Raw genomic sequence first — 9,604 nt, 5'->3', positions numbered from 1 at the left:
CGTTTTGATTTTTGGCGGACAGAAACAGAGCCAATCACACTCCACCCAGCATGACGTGATACCCTTACACGTCGATAGCAGTGGTTTGCTGGCCTGATCAGGTGACCCTGGAATAGACTAGCCCCTGCCCGCGCTGCTCGCATCATTCTCTGTCTGGATGCCGTTAGGGAGAGAGCTGCTGCTGCTGCAGGGATAGCGTTAGGGTGTTATATTAGCTTACTGTTAGGCAGGAGTGAGTCTACAAGAACCCAACAGCCCTTGTTAGGGCTAGAATAGCGTTATTATTATTATTATTTTTGTTTGCTTGTGGCTGGGCTTGCTGGCACTAGTAGTGCAGTTAGTTCCATATTATGAGAAATTTGCAGGGAGACTTGCGAACGTTCTATTTAGCTCTTAGTGACACACATATCCATCTCAAACACCTAGGTGGGACAATTTATTAGGGGTTTGATTGAATTAGGCACAGTCTGCTTTTTCTTTTTACTTTTCTTTTTTTTTATAACTCAAAGTCATCAGGCACAGCACAAAATCCAGTTGTGTGCTGTTAGTGTAGCCTAAAACTAGCCATACGAGAACCCAACCGGCCTTCTTAGGGCTACAATAGCGTTATATATTTTATTTTTGGTTGATTTGCTTGTGGCTGGCCTTGTTGGCACTAGTACAACCTATTTTTCAACCCTCAGAACCGGAGGGTGAGAAAACCAACATAGACAGCAAATGACATTGTAAATAGTAAAAAATTGTAAATTTTATTGAATACAAAATATAACGTATAAATATCTGATACGAATGATGCTTCGTCGGTTGACAAAAGTCCGACTAATGCTGTATCCAATGCCGGTCAATGGAACATTCGGACCTTAGAGAGAAGTGTGTTATGAATTACTCCAAACAGATGACACAATTACTCCAAACAGATGACACATCTGACCTGGGACACTTATGGCTCAATTAACTATGGAAAAGAGAAGGATAAATACAGTTAAAATCATATGCAAAATAAAACACAATAAAAATCGAGGCCAATAAATGGCTTACTCACTAAGGCCCTGAAGGACGACTCAGGTGCAGAGTGGGGGCTGGGTGTGAACACAGAAGCAGAAACAAGTCAGAATTTATCCTACAAAAAAGAGGCAAAGCTGAGTGTTTCGTTTAGGCCATCCGGATATAGTGTTTTTAAAGTCCAAATCCAGCGAGCTTCTCGTTGCGCTAGTTGTTTTTGTACAGGTCCGCCTCTGATGTTAGTCAAAATCTTATCAATACCTCGAACCATCAATCCTCGAGGGTCAGCATTGTGATGTATTCTAAAGTGCTGAGCTACGGGTCTGCCTTCTGTATTGTAATCAGCATCTTTGGCGGAGGTTATATCCCTCTTATGTTCTCGTACCCGAACCTTTAATTCATGTGTTGTGAGGCCAATGTATATTAGGTTACATGGGCAGGTTGCATAGTACACAACCGCCCGTGTATTGCACGTAATTGCATTCTTCTCATATTCTGCCACTGTGCATGATAATTTGTGATAAATCTTACCTTAGTTGGATTTGGTGGTTTAGGTGATGGATGTAATAGAGCCTGTCGTGGGGTAGCCTTGGCTCTAGAGTATGCATGTTTAATAGCTCTGTTGCTATAGCCTCTTTGCTGGAAGCGGGATTTAAGCTCCTCTGCTTGTCTCTCAAATTCCATGTCTGTGGAACAGATTCTGCGCACTCGAAGGAACTGCCCAATTGGTACAGCTCGGATGGTCTGTGGAGGATGAGATGATTCAGCATGTAAAAGTGCATTGACTGCAGTCGCTTTTCGAAATACATTAGTCTGCAGAAATCAGTTGCTGTCTTTAATTAATTGTACATCTAGGAAAGTTGCCGCAGTCTCATGTGCTTCATAAGTAAGTTTAATGTTGTAGGAAAAAAATTATTTTAAATCCGTCAGACTGCCTTTCCAAACGATCAAAATGTCATCAATGTACCGGGTCCAAAATACGACCCGGTCCATTGATGACAGTTGATCGCCATTGAGTAGGTCCCTCTCCCACAGCCCCAGGAACAAATTCGCATATGAGGGCGCACATGCCGCCCCCATAGCTGTACCCTGGAGCTGCAGGAAGAAGGACCCCCCAAAAACAAAGTAATTATGAAAGAGAATAAACTCAAGGAGTTGTATCACGAAGTCAGAGAATTCAGTTGACAGCTTCTCCATGGACAAAAAGTAGCGTGCTGCACGTATCCCATCAGTGTGTCGAATGCAGGTGTACAGCGACTCGACGTCGCAGGTCACCAGCAGCATGTCATTGTCGAGGTGTAACCCATCGATTTTGCAAAGTAAATCTGTAGTGTCTTTTGTATAAGACGGGAGGCATTCCACAATCTTTTTCAGGTGATGGTCAACAAACCTGCTCACGTTTTCCGTTAGGCATCCACGACCGGAAATTATAGGTCTTCCTGGAGGTTGTGTCGCATGCTTGTGTATCTTGGGTAAAAGATATAGTGTGGGAGTCACAGGGTCTGGTACCTGAAGGGAAACGGATAGTTCTTTACTGATAATTCTGCCTGTATGAGAATTTTGTTTAGTTCATTTGTAAATTTGTTAGATGGATTAAACGTAAGACGTTTGTAACAACGTGTATCATTAAGCTGGCGATACGCCTCCTTCTCATATAGAGTGTATGGCCACACTACCACGTTCCCCCCCTTATCTGCCTGCTTGAATACAATGGTTTTATCACGTTTCAAGTTGTTAATACATTGTCTTTCTTGTTTGCTATCTCGGGCAACGTCTTCAATATGGGTAAGCTTGATACAGTAGTATGTATGCCTTAATTGCAGGCTATGTGACTTATCATCTTTCATGCTTCCCAATGTCACTATTGCATATTTGTATAAGGCCACGGATGCCCATACATGTTTTTTATATATGGATATATTGATCTGTTGCCTGTGATGCAACTCTTGCTTGTGTCCCCCCCCCTTTTGTAGTGGGGCTCATTTTTAACCAGTACGTTATATTTTGTATTCAATAAAATTTACAATTTTTTACTATTTACGATGTCATTTGCTGTCTATGTTGGTTTTCTCACCCTCCGGTTCTGAGGGTTGAAAAATAGGTTGTATTTATGCTTTCCAACAAGCTTCATGGAGTATAATTACGATAGGGAAGTATGACTAGTATATTGTGATAGATGTATTACACTATTATAACTCCTTCTCTTTCCCTACTTGTGTATGTTCAATTTTGGTTCACATTGTTGGCACTAGTAGTGCAGTTAGTACCATATTGTGACGAATTTGCAGGGAGTCTTGCGAACGTTCTGTTTAGCTCTTAGTGACACACATATCCATCTCAAACAACCTAAGTGGGACAATTTATTAGGGGTTTGATTGAATAAGGTACAGTCTGCTTTTTCTTTTCTTTTTTTTTTTTTTCAAAACTAAAAGTCATCAGGCAAAGCACAAAATCCTGTTGTGTGCTGTCAGTGTAGGTTAGAAACTAGCCATAGCAATAGGATAGCATCGTTTTGTTAAAAAAACACAAAAAAAAACACAAAAAAATGTACACTTTACACTTTAATTTTGAAAATGTTGAACCTGAGGGCTAGGGGTAGAGGACAAGGGCTTGGGCGTCCAACTACTGCAGGGTTCAGAGGCCGTGGTCCTGGGCGGGGTGAGACACCACCTGCTGATGAGGGAGCAGGGGAACGCCGCAGAGCTACACTCCCTAGGTTCATGTCTCAAGTTACTGGGACTCGTGGTAGAGCACTGTTGAGGCCAGAACAGGTGATGTCGTGGATTGCGGACAATGCTTCTAGCCATTTGTCCACCAGTCAGTCTTCCACGCAGTCCCCCCATGTCACCGAAATCAGCACTCCTCCAGCTCCTCCACCTCAGCCTCCTTTGCCCCAGTCTGCCCCCTCCCAGGAAAATTTGGCATTTTTCTGGACCTGTTCCCAGAGTCCCAAACCACTTGTCCAATTGCTGCTGAGCTCTTTTCCGATGCCCAGATTTTCCACCGGTCGCAGTCTGTGGGGGATGATGACATTGTTGACGCAGTGGAAAAGTGTGTAAAGAGGTGTTGGACGATGAGGAGACACGGTTGTCAGACAGTGGTGAAGTTGTTGTCAGGGCAGGAAGTCCGAGGGGGGAGCAGACTGAGGGATCGGAGGATGATGAGGTGACAGACCCAAGCTGGGTTGATAGGCCGGGTGAACACAGTGCTTCTGAGACGGAGGCGAGTCCTCGACGAGAACAGGTTGGAAGAGGCAGTGGAGGGGCCAGGCGGAGAGGCAGGGCCAGAGCTGGTGCATCAGCGCCAAATGTTTCACCTAGTGAAGCTCCCGTGGCGAGGGCTAGATTTTCGGAAGTCTGGAGGTTCTTTAAAGAAACACCAGATGACCGATGGACTGTGGTGTGCAACCTGTGCCACACCAGGATCAGCAGGGGTTCCACCACTACCAGCTTAACCACCACCAGTATGCGCAGGCATATGAATGCTAAACACCCCACTCAATGGAACCAAGGCCGTTCACCTCCGGCCGGGCATACCACTGCTCCTTCCCCTGTGTCATCTGCTGCCTCTGATAGTCAGCCCCCTGCCCAGGACCTCGGCCTAAACACCTCCCGTGCAAAAACCACACCTTTGCCTCCACGATCCTCCTCCACAGCATCCACCAATGTCTCCACGCGCAGCGTTCAGCTCTCCATACCGCAGACGCTGGAGCGCAAGAGGAAGTACAGTGCAACCCACCCACACGCCCAAACCCTCAACGTCCACATCTCCAAACTACTTAGCCTGGAGATGCTGCCCTATGGGCTGGTAGAGACCGAGGCCTTTTGCAACCTCATGGCGGCGGCGGCGGCACCTCGGTATTCAGTCCTTAGCCGTCACTACTTTTTCCGATGTGCCGTCCCAGCCCTGCACCAGCACATGACAGACAACATCATCCATGCCCTGACCAATGCCGTTTGTGACAAGGTCCACCTGACCACGGACACGTGGATGAGTGCTGCTGGGCAGGGCCACTTTATATCGCTGACGGCACATTGGGTTAACTTGGTGGAGTCTGGGACCGAGTCTGACCCTGGGGCTGGTCATATACTGCAGACGCCGAGGATTGCGGGGCCTACCTTGGTCCAGGTCTTTCAGGCCTACTATGCCTCCTCCTCCTCCCACCCCTCCTCCACCTCCTCCTCCGAATTACCATCCGTGGGCGTGGCGCCATCAGTCGGTAGCTCTAAGCACAGCAGCAGTGCTGTCGCTAAGCGACAGCAGGCGGTCCTCAAACTGCTGAGCCCAAGCAATAAAAGGCACACTGCCCAAGAGCTATTACAGGGCATCACGGCGCCAACTGATCTGTGGCTGGCACCGCTGAACCTGAAGCCAGGCATGGTTGTGTGTGACAACGGCCGTAACCTGGTGGCGGCTCTTCAACTCGGCAGACTGACACATGTGCCATGCCTGGCCCATGTGTTAAATCTCATAGTTCAGCGGTTCCTCAAGACATACCCCAATCTGTCTAATTTGCTCACGAAGGTGCGCCGCATCTGTGCGCATTTCAGGAAGTCCAGCACAGATGCTGCCACTCTCAGGGCAGCGCAGCGCCACCTCCAACTGCCCCCTCACCGACTGTTGTGCGACGTGCCCACGAGGTGGAATTCAACATTAACCATGTTATCCAGAGTTTACCAGCAGCGCAGAGCGATTGTAGACTGCCAGATGTCAACTTCCACCAGAACTGGTAGTCAGGTCAGTCGGCTTCCTCAAGTCTACAATGAGGAGTGGATGAGGATGTCTGATATCTGTCAGGTGCTGAGTAACTTTGAGGAGTCAACACAGATGGCCAGTGGCGATGCTGCCATCATCGGCCTCACCATCCCGCTGCTTGGCCTGTTGAAAAACTCTCTGGTCAGCATGAAGTCAAAAGCTTTGCGCACGTCACAAGAGACGGGGGAAGAAGATTCCCTTGTTGATAGCCAAAGCACCCTCAGGTCTGTTTCTCAGCGCATATCGGAGGAGGTGGAGGAGGATGAGGAGGAGAATGTTGGCGAGACAGAGGGGAGCATTGCTCATTTCTTCACTGTTCAGCGTGTATAGGGAAAAGAAGAGGAGTTGGAGGAAGTGGACAGTCAGGCCAGTGAGGGGAGTGAATTCTTGCGAGTTGGGACTCTGGCGCATATGGCAGATTTCATGCTAGGCTGCCTATCCCGTGACCCTCGCGTTCAAACAATGTATTCCAGCACCGATTACTGGGTATTCACTCTCCTGGACCCACGGTACAAGCAAAATCTTTCCACTCTCATGCCTGGAGAGGAAAGGAGTGTGAGAATGCATGAATACCAGCAGGCCCTGGTGCACAAGCTGAAACAGTATTTCCCTTCTGACAGCGCTAGCGGCAGAGGGCGTACTTCTGCGGGACAAGTAGCGAGGGAGAGTAGGCGAGCAGGCAGCTTGTCTAGCATGCTTTACAAGGCCTTTGCCAGTTTTATGTCACCCCAGCAAGACACTGTCACCTGTCCCCAGTCGGCAGTGTAGGGCTGATCTTTACAGAAAGATGGTGAGGGAGTACGTAGCTGACCATACCATCGTCCTAAATGATCACACAGCTCCCTACAACTACTGGGTTTCAAAGCTGGACATGTGGCACGAACTGGCGCTGTACAGCTTGGAGGTTCTTGCCTGCCCTGCCAATAGCGTGTTGTCCGAGCGGGTTTTCAGTGCAGCTGGTGGCATCATCACCGATAAGCGTACACGCCTGTCGACTGACAGCACTGACAGGCTGACGCTTATCAAGATGAATAAAGCCTGGATTTCTCAGGATTTCCATTCTCCACCAGGTGAAGGAAGCTCAACATAAGGAAACTGGCTATTTTTTGCCAGGGCCAACTGGCTCTAGCTATAGTAGAGTATTTAATTTTTCTGGAGGACCACCTACCTGCTTCTCTGGTTTGAAAACTTTTTTGGACTGCCACATACAGGCACTATCCAAATTTAATTGTCTCCATAGCAGCCTCCACACGTCGTCTTTATAGCTGCCTCCACACGATGCCTCCATTGCTACCTCCACACATCATCTCTATAGCTGCCTCCCAAAGTCGTCCATATAGCTGCCTCCATACATCATCCCCTTAGCAAACGAGCTCCGTTTCATGGCTTTCACATCAAACTTGTTAACTTTGTCGCCACCCTCCTGTGTTATACACAAAATATACTGGCAAACTTTTATCATTTACCGATATTATTTCAGCGCTTCTTGCGCATCTGTTTACATTCCCCTCACCTGCCATAACCAAGCCAATTACTTATAAGAACACTACTACACTTGATCTTATACAAAAGGTTCTTAGAAGTGCTGTTTGTAGCCAGGCCCATTTTAGGTGGGGAGGAGCCGAGAGACCGGGGCTTGGACAGCGAGGGTTGGAGGGGGAGAGTCAGGAGCAGGAGAAGGGGGGGATCGGAGCCGTGAGCCAGCAGCCCAGCAGCGAGGGGCGGTGAGTGGCGGGACCGCGGGAGGGGGTCGAAGCCGGGAACTTAGATTTGAGGGAGTGGAGCCGCTACCGCGGGAGCGGGGTCGGAGGCAGGAGCTTGTGTTAGGGGAAGAGGAGCCGGGGCCGCGGGAGCAGGGTCGGAGCTGGGAGCTTGGGCTGGGGGGAGTGCAGCCAGGACCGCTAGAGCGGGGTCAGAGCGGGAGCTTTCAATGGGGGGAGTGCAGCCAGGACTGCGGGAGCAGATTCGGAGCAGGGAACTTAGGTCGGGTGGAGTGGAGCTAGGACCATGGGCGCGAGAGCAGCGGGGGGAGCGGCGGAGTGTGGGGGGCGGGAGCGGAGGTATGCGGGGGTCGGAGTTTTGGGCAGCGGCCAGAAGCACAGAGATGGACTTAGCACTGGCATGCCGGAAGCAGCGGGGGCGGCCGCACAGTGCCAGCGGGGAGCATGGTCCTGGACGGAGGGCTGCAACGCGGTCCTGTCCAGTGGCAGCGGGGGTCAGGCACACGGTGCCTGTGGAGAACTCGGTACCGGTTGGCGGGGAGTGGGAGCACGGTGCCGCTCCCTTGTCGAGTAGGAAGCGCGCCGCCTGAGACAAGATGCTCAACTCACCTCATGGCACGTGCGCCCCTGTCTACAGATGATTGGAGCAAAATCACACAGGATATTCAGAATTGGGGGATGAAGGACCTAATACTTATAAGAGGCTTGGAATTCTAAGGTGTAGGGAGAGAATACTTCATGCACTATGAAAGATGTGGCTCTTTGGGACATTCTCAGGAATAAAGATACTCATTAGCAAGGGTACCATGACCCTGCTACACAATGCCTGTTGACATTTCTTGCAAGCAGTATTTGGCTGCCAGGTGGGTGGCAACGTGTAATCCCTGGATCAGGCTGTCTCACCATCACGGGCTCACAATGCTACATCATTCAGGGACTTATACGGGTACAGACGGTCGGCTTACGGATTGGCATGACGTGACACGTGCACGCACGTCCGGACCCGCTCACCTCTCTTGCTCCACTAGCGGACCTCATGCTTAATGAGTAAAGGACTTCGCTGTTTTTCTTACCACGTCCTGGGAGGCGCTATTTATTTGTTTCTCTGCTATGAGCCCTATTAATCGATTGTCTTTCTATGTGGTTTGCAGCCAGATCTTGTTGCAGTGAGCTCAGCAGATTTTTGTGGCACATAACCTTTAAAAAAAGGAGCTTGGTGGCGAGTGTGCATTGATCCGAATTGTGTGCAGTGTCTTAAGTGTGACTTACGTTTAAGGAACTTAAGTTTGAGGGGCTTTAGCAGGTAACTGCTGTATTTTGTGTTACTTTGACTGTAAATTCTTCTTTCTGTGCATATTTCTATTGTAATCCCCATTAGAGCAATGGACTCCATAAGTGGCATTGCTACACAGTGTACATCCTGTGCCATGTATGCTTTCCTGGAACAGCCGTTCATACTGCTGTGTGGGATGTGTGAAAATTGCTCATCTGGAAGCCCAGATTCTGGATCTAAATGAGCAAGTTTCAAGGCTGCGGGCAATTGACAATATGGAGCGAAGTTTGCTGCTCCTGGAGCACAAACTCTCTGGGGAATATGGGTGTGGGGAGGGAAGTATGGAGGTGCAGAGTGAGGGGGCAGCTAGTTGGGTAACATGTAGAAGGCGGGGTAGAGGGAAGAGATGTAGGGAGTCTAGTCCTGATCTGGTGCACCCCAATAAGTTTGCCAGGCTGGCGGATGAGGGGGATATCAGCTCTGGGGTAGCAATGCTGCAGCAAAACATGGCCTCTAGCAACCAGGGGACTGTCTGCTCTAGTAAGAAGGGTAATGGGAGCACAGGCAAGATCAGACAGGTGCTGGTAGTGGGAGATTCGATTATTAGGGGAACACACAGGGCAATCTGTCACAAAGACCGTGCATACCGAACAGTGTGTTGTTTGCCGGGTGCTCGGGTTCGGCATGTTGCGGATCGGGTTGACAGATTACTGGGAGGGGCTGGTGAGGAACCAGCGGTCATGGTCCACATTGGCACTAATGACAAAGTAAGAGGTAGGAGGAAGGTCCTTAAAAATGATTTCAGGGATTTAGGCCATAAGCTCAGGGCAAGTATTTCTCCGAAATACTACCT

At 49.2% G+C, this 9,604-nt stretch overlaps 1 long non-coding RNA gene across 1 annotated transcript; it reads right to left on the bottom strand.

Annotated features, from left to right (window-relative positions):
- Positions 1–830: 830 nt before the first annotated feature.
- LOC140097105 (uncharacterized) lies at positions 831–1,738 on the bottom strand. Its single transcript, XR_011850077.1, has 3 exons — positions 1,534–1,738; positions 1,043–1,120; positions 831–955 (listed from the first exon to the last, which is right to left on the bottom strand). It is a non-coding gene; the product is annotated as an uncharacterized lncRNA (long non-coding RNA).
- Positions 1,739–9,604: the final 7,866 nt, after the last annotated feature.

The sequence above is a fragment of the Engystomops pustulosus genome, chromosome 1, assembly GCF_040894005.1.
Source record: "Engystomops pustulosus chromosome 1, aEngPut4.maternal, whole genome shotgun sequence".
NCBI classification, from domain to species: domain Eukaryota; kingdom Metazoa; phylum Chordata; class Amphibia; order Anura; family Leptodactylidae; genus Engystomops; species Engystomops pustulosus.
Note: the sequence above shows the minus strand (reverse complement) of the source record. Positions and strands in the feature narration are given on the sequence as shown.